Source organism: Lepidochelys kempii, chromosome 5 (assembly GCF_965140265.1).
Source record: "Lepidochelys kempii isolate rLepKem1 chromosome 5, rLepKem1.hap2, whole genome shotgun sequence".
NCBI lineage: Eukaryota > Metazoa > Chordata > Testudines > Cheloniidae > Lepidochelys > Lepidochelys kempii.
This window is the reverse complement of record NC_133260.1, coordinates 62213089-62225472: the sequence shown is the minus strand read 5'-3', so window position 1 is coordinate 62225472 and position 12384 is coordinate 62213089.

Sequence of the window (12384 nt, the reverse complement as noted above, 5' to 3'; positions counted from 1 at the left end):
AGTGAGAAATGGTTTAATAAACCCAACAAGCCACAGTTGAGGGGAATTAGGTGGCTAAGTAATCCCCTGACTGACTGAGGGAGCCCAGCTGAGGGGGAACGAACTGGGCTGGGACTATAAGGACAGGAAACTGGTAGCAGAGTTGGGGTAGTTAGGAAATAGACTGCAGTCACTCCCTAGGAAAAGGAAGAAGATTTTAGAGGCTGCAGAGATCAGTAGATTGCAGTTCCCTCCTGGGAGGAGGGAGTCATGAAGCTGGTGAACCTGGGGTGGGGGCAGGGAGTGCTAGATGGTAAGGAAAAGGCTTGGGGAAAAGCAGTAAGGTAGAGGGGGAACAGACCTTCTGCTGGCTAGAGGGTCCCTGAGCCACAACCCAGAGTGGAGGGTGAGGCTGGGTTCCCCTGTCAGCCACTGAAGGAGAAGCACTATGTGTCAGTGAATGGGAAGACTGTTTAGGATTGCAGAAGGAAACCTTTAATACCCTGGAAGGGGAAAATATGTACAGTGACCTGGCTGGAGGGCTGAGTCATGAAGAGGCAGCAGCTTGTGGAGCAAGGGGTGGGGGTTGCAGACTGACAGAGGCAAAGAGATGGTGTGGAATCCTGTGAAGGAGTGTTGACTGTGTGAGATATTCTGCAGAATGACCAGGAGGAGGTGTCATCCTAGTGGTATGCGGAACATTCGCTAACAGAGGACCATACACACACTATCTTCAGGTGAAATTCTTGTTGCCTACAATGGGCCCCACTCAGCCAACCATTTAAGTACATGTTTCAGTCCAACCTTCTGAAGCAAAACACCTTAGCATGTCTCTAAACTCCGGCTTAAGTCCCACTTAAATATGTGCCTGAGATTAGGAATGTGCTTTGCTGAGTCGGAATGGACTGTTGAATTATGGCCCTTCTGCACAGAATAAGGGCAAGTGAATTTAAATGTTTGTTTTAGTTATCCTGAATGTCCATCTGCAATTCTATATCAAGAGTCATGCTTAGATTTCATACACTGGGCCACTCAATTTCATAGAATGCTTACATTCCAATGTATTGGATTTCAAATGAGTGAATCTCATTCCTTCTTTTTCTTTAGCAGTTAGTTTAATAATAATTCTCTAACAGCAACTCCAGACATCCTACTGTCTACACAACTTAATTTTTATTTTACCAGCCATCTGACTGTCTTAGAGTCTCTTGGTATATCTGTGACAAACCTTCTGACGGTAAGAGAATTTTATCCTTTTGGCATAAGATGATAAAACAGTATCATCTAAAATATTATTATTGCCTGTCCAGCATCTTGAGAGATGAAACAAGATGCAACAAAGTTGATCCACCAGTGGTGCTTAGCCATGGTATGGAAAAAGAGCCTGATGAGCGAGTGGCAAACCTTCCCGCTGTGGCTACAGGTCCACTTGCCAGATGGAGGTTGAAGCACACTCTGCTTCCTGGCTCGCCTGTGAGCCTCAGCCTGGGCTCTCTGAAGGCTCTCTGCAGTGACTGCACCAGCCTTAACCTGGCTTCTCCAAACTGAGCGATTGTAGACAGGATTTTCCTGGTTGTCAGTGGGAATGCTGAATTTCTTGAGGTCTTGCTTGACCATGTTGGTGTACCAGAACTTTGGCCTTCCTCTGCATTGCAGGTGGTTCTTAAGTTGGCCATAGAGTACAGCCTTCAGCAGCAGATCTTGAGGCATTATTATAATTCATGTAATCTTACTGTACAGTGCTTTACAAATACCTAAGACCCTTGCCCTAAAGAGCATACAGTTTCAGGGACAAATTCAGAATTTGCATTGCGGTAAGTAAGCACAGAGTAACTCCACTGTCTTCGGTGAACTTATTCCACATGTGTAACTGAGTGGTGAATCTAACACTCAGACATCATATTACAGGCAGAGAGAATTGCAAAAGAGTAAGATGGCAAACTGCAGAGAAGAAGGCATAGACCAGGGAGAATGTTTTCTGCCTTTTTCTTTCTTTTCCTTTACCAATAACTTGCTATTGTTACATTGTCTTGTTTTCAAGTTTCCCTTATAATCTCAGGGATATTCAGGACAGTACCATCAGCGATGAGCAGCGAAAAAATTTTGTGATCAGTTGTAATTTTTGTTTTAAAATCATGTGCTTGCTTGTTCTCTGGTGTCTCCGATTCCTGCCAACATCCTTACCCCTAAAACCTCAAAGACAAAGGCCAGCGTTTTCCAACTGGAGTGTCCAAGTTCAGCACCTTAGGCCAGATCCTCAGTTGGTGCAACTCAGCATACATCCTGTGGTGGGGTATACAAACCTCACACTGGCCAGGAATGGGTTAATGAGGTGCTATGGTCTCAGTCTGCCCACCCTGCTGCACCTGCAGTAGGTGTCAGGCTTGGAGGCGGGGGGGCTTAAAAGGGGAGAGCAATGCTCAGGTGAGAGCTTGAGATTCTGCTGCCTGTTAGATCCTCCCTGCGGGAATGTGGGCCTCCCCTTGATGTCCTTGAAAGGCTGCTGCCTGCCCAAGTCTCCCTGAGGAAAGGTAGGCCTGCTGTGAGACTACTGGTGTGACTTGCTACCAGAAACTTGCATCAGAGGCTGTTGCTTGCCAGAGCCTCCCTGAGGGAAGGTAGCCCTGATGTGAGACCACTATTTGCTACCTCACAGGCAGAAGCAAGGCACTGGTAAGACTGGCAGGTGATGCCTTGTCTGACAGGGTAATAGCTACATAAACCCCTGTTGGGTTATGCTACATATGGCTGAGGTCTTGCAACTGTGACCAGGACAAATCACTTCCATTGACTTCAATGATGCCACTTAACACCAAGTGAGGATCTGGCACCTATGTCCATATTTAGGCATATGAATTAAAGTGTCCTGATTTTCAGAGAAGTTGAGCACTCTGGACTCCCAGTGAAGTCAATGGCAGTTGTGTGAACTCAGCAGTGGGGCATCAGAGACAGAGTTCAAAACTCATCTAAAGCTTCTACAGTATAATTACTAACTACTATTTAGCACAGTCTGGGATTTTCAAGAAGCCTGAAGATGCTTGGTGCCCAGCTCCCATTTGGCTTACAATAGCATATGGGCATCTAACTTCCAGGCTCCTTTAAAAATGCCAGCCCATTACACAGGCTTCTGGAACCAAATATGCCTGCTACAGGTTGCAGTGCATGACAAAGGGATTATTCACCTTTTCTTTAAAAGCTAACATGGGTACAAGCATTCTAATTAATTCAAGAGCTGAAACTCAAGTGGCCAATGTATCCTATCTGCCTGCTTCTGCTTCATTGTCCAGTCATACAATGAGCTTCTTTGTGTGGATGGGAGTGACGATCAGTTGTAGAAGAAAATATTTAATTTGCTGCATTGTACCTTGCATGCAAAAGAGGTTGCTAGCTGGATTCTGTTGTCGCTTGATGGTGGTCAGCATACTCTCTTCTACATCACCAATGGAGTTGATCCACCAGCCATAATTACTTTTTTATATATTAGCACTATGGTCTTTCAACCCATTCAAAAGAACTGAATCAAGAAAAAGTTAGCAGCATATTTAGCCACTTACATTTTAAGAGCGACCTGTTTGCTTCGTTAAGAAATCTTCTGACTACTGAATCCACAGAAAATGAATAAAGGAAGGTGGGTTTTTTAGAGTTCATCTGCATTATAGAAACACATGGGGAAATTGAGCAACATTATTCAGTTTCCAAATACAGTGAAAGCTAGAATCATCTAGCAGTTTGAAGACCTAGTGTAGACAGAATCACAGCGTTCACAAATTATACTACCTGACAGCTAGAATACCATTCAGTCCCCAATTCTCCACTTGCATGTACTATTTGTAGGACTGAGAGAGGCAGGATTAGGTCTGCCCAAAACTAAAGGCCCATCCCCTCACTAAGGGGAAGGAACTACTAAGCCCAGACCACAGCTGAGTATGTGGGACAACTAAGGAGAGAACAGGAATAGGAGTGAGCTCAAATGTTAAAAATGAGGGGGCACTGAACAGAGAAACCTGGACAGCACCTACCAGTCCTCAAAGATATCTAAGGAGTAAGTGGATGCTGCCCAGAGGAACTCTGCCCAGAGACATAATCAGATGAGGAACTGGAAATAGGCCCCACAGTTGCAGAATGCCCCTCATTCACCTGCATGTACCTGCAAAAAGGGGAACTGAAAACTCCTTTCCTGTCAGTTGACTTCCCTACGCTGCCCCCTAAAGACACTCCAGTTTAGGCCTTGCACTGTAATGGATTTCCCAGGATAGCTAATGTAGATGCTGCTCACACTAACAAAAGAGCTTTTGCTAGTATAGCTTATAACCGTTCTCTGAACAAAATAAAATGTTCTCTTGCTAGTATACCCGTCTATACTACCGCTTTTGCTGGTATTTAAATGTCATTTACAAAAGTCACACCCCTAACCAACATTACTATACCAGCAAAAGCTCCTAGTGTAGGCTTGACCTTAGTTTCTCTCTGTCATTTGGGAGTGGGGGGAAACCCAAACTAATCAAATTAACTTCATTTTTTTTTAAATCAGGAAAATAATATATTCCCGCATAAGCGGATCTGGAGAACTGTGGGACTCATGCACTGTAAAATTTTGCCACCTGTCTAGAATCTCTGGGTCAGATTTCCCAGTTCCCCGATGTAAGCAGTGTCAGGATGAGCTCCACCCTGACATCTGGTGGTGAGGTGTGGCAAGTTGTGGAAAAGAACTTCAGGGGCCAATCTCATTTGCATAGGCACACCCACCACGCCTAGAATGAGACCATAGCTGCCCAAATGGTCACTTTGGCTGCTGTGGGATCCCCAGTGTCTCTGTTATTGGGGCAGGAAGAATAAATTGTTATTACCCTGATTATGGGAACTGTGCTTGGAACTGTACGTGGCCTTTTGTTATGATGGAGGGATTCACCATCAACTAAGTAGCACTCGCTAGGCAAGGGTCATGGGTTCCAAAACTGTGTGAATGGAGAGAGGCTGGGGACAAGTATTAATACTTGGTGGCATGGGCCCCTTGGTGAGGGCCTTACATGCTGATTGCACTTCCTCCTCTCTCCACTGTGGAATATCAGAGCTAATTTTGATTTCATTAGAAGTCTAGTTATAGGCTGCTGAGCTCACTTTGGGCTGACAGTGCACCAGCACTGGGGCTCCCCTACTATAAGCTGAATTCACCTAAGAGCTGAAATCACTGAGTGTTGTGTTAAGTAGTGGGGGAGCCTGAAGATATATTGTGGAGCAGTTTGCGGGACGGCTGGTGAAGCAGTTCGACGCGGAGCAGTGTGTGGATGGCAGGAGCTGCTTGTGGGCCGTGGAGCTGAGCGAAGGAGTTCGTGGGGTGGCTGGCGGAGCGGAGCGCAGCTGAGCGAAGGAGTTCGTGGGGCGGCTGGCGGAGCGGAGCGCCGCTATGGAGCTATGGGGCGGTCAGCTTCAGATCACGTAAGGTGCCTCTTACCCCCGTCCCATTTCCACCCAGGTTGGGAGGTAAAGCTCCGCCGATAAACTTTCGAACTCTGGGGCTGCCCTGACCAGGGACAGAGACTTTTGGGGCATTGGACTTTTGGGACTTTGGGTGGTTTGGGGTTGCTGGACTCAAGAACCAAAGGGAAAAGGGCATGCCCCAATTTGCCTGGGGTGGGGTTGTTTTTGCTCATGGGTTGTGTTATGAATCCTGTTGGTGGTGTTTCCCCAACATAATGCCACATTGTTTCTCTCTGTTATTAAAAGACTTTTGCTACACTCAGACTCTGTGCTTGCGAGAGGGGAAGTATTGCCTCTTGGAGGCGCCCAGCGGGGGTGGTATATATTTGTCCCAGGTCACTGGGTGGGGGCTCGAGCTGGTTTGCATTGTGTTATTGGAATGGAACCCCTAGATATTGAACCCGGCCCTTGTTGCTGCCAACTCTGACGGGCAGAAGGGTTACACCTGTATTGCACTTGATGTGTGAATGGAGCTGAACCAACACTCTGTGTCCCACTCAAGCCCAGCAGTCTTGTACGTGGGGAGCCAGCTGCAGAAATAAATTGACTGGGATCATTCAACAGCTGACTCATGTGCAAAGGGTTTCTTCTGTAAGTGCTACTCCTTGGCAGCTGATGGTGACCCAAAGAAAAGGAAGACAGTGCTTCTGTATACACCTAACATTGCTTCAAGCACGACAGCCGTTATATAATTTTCCACATTCTTTAACTGTGGGAGCTGAGTCTTGTTCTGTTGCTTTGTGCACCATCTGCTGTATAATACTTTAAGACTCCTATCCAAGTCTGGATTCTTCTTAATAGGTATGGGATATGTCTATCATGAAGTAGATTGAATGGATTTCTCCCCCCCCAGCCCCCAATTGTATCTCTAATTTAGGTTTAGAAGATACCCAGCAGCCTAAGTGCATATGTGGATCTGCAGTGGCATTTAACAATTTATTCTAACTAGCGGCCTCAGCAAGGTTGAGGCCACATTGTGCTAGGTATTGTATAAACACAGAGTGTTACGGTCCCTGTCCCAAATAGCACACAATGTAAAACACAAGACCTAATAAACAGAAGTAAAGGGACAGGGAGGTAAGGAGAAGGGCAGAGGTGACAAAATAATAGGATGCCTTAGCATAGATTAGCTGTCTGCACAGTTCATACCCAATCTATTCCATTTCCCAGCAGCAGTGCTTTGTTTCTGAGTGAAGTCCATGCTGGTGATTACAGCATCCCATTTGGTACCGTCCTGATCCCCCTGTAGCAGCATTTCCTCTGCATGTGAAGGATTTGCTATTTTGCCAAAGAATCATAATTACTGCCTTGAATTTTCTGAACGAAATGGTTTTCCTTTGCTTAGTGCAGAAAGGAAAACAAGGAATTCTCACAAGCAGACCCTGGTACCAGTTTCTAGGGAGCGCTCTAGTCACTCTTTCGGACTGTTGTTCAGCTTTTTTCCAGGTACTCAGCCCAGCATTTTCAGTCTCAGCCAGGCTCAGACACAAAGGGCCAAGTTTAGCCCCAATTCAGAGAGATGGCTGAGAACATGAGACAAGAAGAGTGTGATAAATGAGAGGGGGGATAGCTCCCTTTTGTGGACACCCACCCAGCCAGTTGGCTATGGAATCCCTCTTGGTGGTGGTTCTCTACTTGCTTTACCTCTAAAGGGTTAACAAGCCCACAGGTAAAAGGAAAAGAATGGGCACCTGACCAAAAGAGCCAATGGGAGGGCTAGAATTTCTTAAAATTGTGGAAAAAACTTCCCTTTGCCTGTGTGTTGTGGTCCTCCAGGGAAGAGGGGAATAGAGAGCAGTTTATCTGGCTTAAGCTTCTCACACCATATGAAAAACCATCAAATCATACCTAGAGATTGCTTATCTGAAACCCCAAATACGTAAGTAAACTAGGGAATGTCTAGAAAGACACCATTCGGTTTATTTCTGTTTATTTCTTATTAGCTTGTGAACTCTTCTGGGCTAACCCCAAATGGCTTTCTGTTTTGCTTGTAACCTTTAACCTGGACCTCAAGAAGGTTATTCTTGAGGTTTAAATTTTGTAAGAGGGTTTTTTAAATCTAGCAAAAGCCTAAGTTCCAGATGTATTTTCTTTTTTGTTTTTAATAATTTACCTTTTTAAAGAACAGGATTGGATTGTTGGTGTCCTAAGAGGTTTGTGCATATGTTGTTAAATTAGCCGGTGGCAACCGCTGATTTCCTTTGTTTTTCTTTCTCAGCTCTTCCCCAAAGGGACGGGGGGTGAAAGGGCTTGAGGGTACCCCACAGAAAGGAATTCCCAAGTGCACCTTTCTGGTTTCAAAGGGGTTTTTTTGCATTTAGGTGGTGGCAGCATCTAGCCATCCAAGGTCAGAGAGAAACTGTAACCTTGGGAGTTAATACAAGCCTGGAGTGGCCCGTATTAATTTTTAGAATCCTTGCAGGCCCCCACCTTCTGCACTCAAAGTGCCAGAATGGGGAATCAGCCTTGACAAAGATTATCAGACATTTTCCCTCCATATGGGTCTGAAAAGAGAGCTTTGCAGGATTCTACAACTCGTGGAGCCTTTTCAGAGTTCAGGAGCACTAATTCAGCAGCATCAAGCCCAGTACTCTACAAATCTATCTCAGCTACGTCAGCCTGAGGGAAAGTAAAAACAGAATCTGGTCCATGAGGTGTACCAACGTAGGCCACTCCTATATGGAGCTCTGATATCAGGAGGAAACCACTGAACTCACCCAGAAAAATCTAATGTTCTGCACCAGGGGAGGAGATTTTGTAAAGCTGATAGACCCAAATCCTGCTCCTTTTGAAGTCCATGGGAGTTTTGCCATTGACTTAAATGAAACCAGGATTTGACCTGTTCACTACAAAGCCTTGGGCCCCAGTTCTAGTCCCCTTCCTTATGCTGCATATAACAAATTACTATGTAAGTAACCCCATTGCTTGTCTACACTATCACTGTACCTGTGAAAACTGATGTGTCATGTTACACTGCTTTGAAGAATATGATGTTACTACAGCAGTCTTGTCTTTACTATAATATGCAGAGGTGGGGAAGCCCAGGAACCATATCCATGTTATAGCAAATAGCAATTTTATCTAACACGATAGATGTGTAGTCTCTCTTCAAGATTCCATATAATCTTTTCAAAGCAACCCCCTGCTGTTGCCAGTCCAGCTAGTGAGTATTGCGCAGTATGATTTGAAAATCTGCTCATTAAACACTTCCCAGAAATGGACGTCACACAGCAACAGGCCAGGTTCTTTAGAATGTGGAGAGCGTGCCAGAAAAGGAGTCTTGTCAATACTAGCTAGAATTAGGAACTTGCAGATGGGCTTTGGTGCTCTGGCCACAAATGGTGATTCAACGCTGTCTGGCAGCTATGCTGAATCAGTGTCAATGATGCTCAGTCAGTAACTGGCTTGATTTGTTTGCCTTAACTGCTACTATTAAATGGGATTCATTAATAAAAATAAGACATTCCTGGCAGGGCATCTGAGGGCGGTTATTGCACTTCTCAGATGATTAAAGTTACTTGACCATCGGCCTTTATCATGCAACCCATAATTACTTAGACATGAACTATTGTATCTTATTGCATGGTCATTGTCCTCTTATCTCTATCTATAATTTAAGGCTCATGATTTATCACGTCCCAATGATATTTCAATTAGAGTAATTCAGAGGAAACTATATTGCATTTTCCTTACTTAGCCAGGTAGATTATGGCTTATGCATTTTGAGCTCCATTATGTGTCAGAAATAGTAAAGACCTATTAGAATAGTCAATCTATTTCCTTTCATTAAAGGCAGCCGTCTGCCCATCTGCAAATTTTCTAGTGTTCTGTCCAGTTTAATTTCAAAAGTCTCAGGTAACTGAGCTTCTACCACTTCCCCTGGAAAACTTTCTTCCGCACAACAGATTTCATGACCAGTTCTTCCTAGTGTTCAACCTATAGTCTCCTTTTCTTTCTTTCTTTCTGGCAATGCTGCCAATGCCAAACCTTTCAAAAATCATGAGTCCGACCTCTCCCCGCCCCCCCCCCCTCCCGCACACACTTCTAAAAAAAGATATTGGATTAAAAATTTAGATTTTTAAAATCAATTTGATATTTTAAATCTGTCTTCTGGATTTTAAACCTTTAGGTTTCATGTCTTGCAAGCGTTTCTCTGAAACCATGAGGGCTAGTAAGCTACTGTTAAAATGAAAGATGAGATTCTGAGGTACTAACGTGACTCCAGGAGCAGAGGTTTTATGAAAAACCAAATATTACATGACCTATGATTGCAAGAGTTGGCAACATTGTTTTCATGAATCCTTAAATGCAAACTACCATGCTCCTCTTTTCCCTTTCCCTTTAATTGTTGCTTCTCCAAGCTGAAATTGTCAAGCTATTTAGTGCATTTAATCTTTTTTCAAGGATCAATCCATCCTGACCACTCACAATCACTTTTATAACTGCTTTCTGAACTCTTTCCAATCTGGTACTATATTTCTGGCAGTGAATTGCCCAGAACTGAACACAATATCCCAGGATGAATAGCATAAAACTCGTGTAGGGAGAGACTTACCTCTCTGCCTTATGATGCAGCCCCAAATTGCTTTGGGCTTTGTTGCAACCATTGTGTAATTTGCTGTACGTTATCACCCATAGGTTTCTCTCAGTGCTACTGCTTCTTCCTTTCTCTCACTGTGTGTATTTATTTGGCCATATTTCTAATCTCTCTAGAGTCCTTTGTATTTTTCAGTTTAGTGGTGTTGCAACTCTTCCCAAATCTCAGATTTCATTACCCTGTTTACTTCCTGTGCCAGATCATTAATGAAGATATTGAATAAAATGAGTCCTAACACCTGTCCCTGCACTATTCTATTAGACAATTCTCTCCAGTCTAGTATATTGCCATTTCATTTATTTTTGGTGTTTTAGCCACATGAATATTCCTGCAGAGGCCAACTTTCATTAATTTATTAGTGAAGATTTCATTAGTGCATCAAATGCTTTCCTACACTCCAAATATATTATATTTGCATATCTAATGCATTCCCCTACTCACTCATTGTGATTGCTTTTCGGGGGGGGACTTAAAAGAAACAAATTTTGGTTTGATTGGTTGCTTGTTACTCATGGTTCTGTTACCTTTCACATCTTTAGTGATTTTTCTCATTATGAATTATTTGGTACCTCAATTTCATTTCTGCATTGAGAATCCGCTATTCCTTTCACTGACAAATAAAATCCAGTATGCAACTCACCTGCCAGAAGTGGCTGTGAGAACAGATCCGAGATATATATGTATATATATAATTTAAAATATAGCATATAAGTATAGGGCAATACTCCTTTGATCAATTTTCACTTTGTTATTGCAGAACACTTAGTGTGCCTTACAGTGCCAGGTAAGGAGGCAAGACAAACATGAAACACTTTGGTAAGGAAGGGTATAGAGTGATCACTAATAAGCAGATAAGCGTAGGAGAAGGATTCATGGGGGGATAAAATGGGTTTGAAGGAAGGTTTAGAGGTGAAAACAGTGCTAAATGGGAAAAGTGAAAGATTGTTCAGATCATATCTACCCTTCAGTAGGGCAGGTGCAGTGTCTGCCTTCACAGAGATCATGGCAAAGGGACCAAGCCTTGGAGTCAACAAGGGAATTTTTTTTTAAGAAGAGGATTAATGGAAGAGTCCTCTGAAAAGAAGGCATGAAGGGGGAAAGAAGATGAATGGAGCAACAGGGCCAGTTCTGACAGGCCGGAGTGCCTGTGGTCAGGGACATATGCTGGGAGGTGAAGAGTTCTGCTTTGAATGCACTAGCATATGAAAGGAGGATGGGAGCAACAGAGTGAGCCCAGGAGGGCAAATAGCTGAAGAAGAGCCTCAAGGCTCTGAAAGGGACATGAAGGACTCTCATGCTGCCTGTAACAGAGCATGCCAGCCCCTTCAAGAGCAGGTACTGCCAGGCTGCCTTTTACTTGTCCTTGGCCCTTTAAGGGAAGGGAAGGGAATGCTGGGAGATGTACTTTCCCAACAGGGACTGATGGCAAGTGTAGTAGGAACCATGTGATTGTCAGGACTAGATAAACAAGTATTTTTTGGCTTAGTAGAAATGGCAGTGGAGGAGGCTCTGGATCTGTACATAGCTACAAGCAGTAAGTCCTGAGAGAGTGTGCTCAAGAAGCAGGAGGTCAGCCTGGAGAAAATAAATATGCAGTGCAAGGAAGGAGGTGTGTGAAAAGGCCTGCAAGGAGGTTTAGATGTAGAAGTACTTGGGCTGGGGGGATGAGAATAAAGTGGCCTGGGGTGGTATGGCACTAGTGGATTGGAGGCCTGGTAGTGGAGCTTCCAGTGAAGAAGGGAAGCAGGTAGCTTCCCCACTCCTTCAAATCTGCATCATCAACTGTTTCACCTAGTGAGGCTGGGTTCAGTATAGTTGAGTAACAAAAGCCGCTTCAGTCTCTAGGTGTAGGTCTTTTAACCAGCTTCCTTTTGGGGAAACTCCAATTAAAATCCTTCTCCTTTCAGGGCTGAGGTTTTTTGGAGGGGCTGGATCTAATCACCCATCTATTGGAAGCAGAATGCCAGCAGGAAGAGGATAAACTGAGGCATGGACCTGTGACTCTTACACTGCCCAAAGAATGTCTACCAGCTTCTGCATCAGCCTGTTCAAGGGAGCTATCTTGCTATTAAAATGTTCTGCAACTTCACAAGCTTCTGCAGACATCTTGCAGCTGCTGTTTTGCTTCCAAGCATCATTAAGATTCACTGAGCCAACACTGATGAGGCTGTCTCAAGATGTTAACAATTCTAAGTAGCCCAAGATCTTGTTTTTCAGGGCAGAACTCTGTCCTTTCAGAGAAGACTGTAGACCTTTCCAAACTTCTAATATTCCTAGTAGTCTCAAGGAATGGAAACTAATAACTTTTTCACTGATTTCTGATGTGGTCA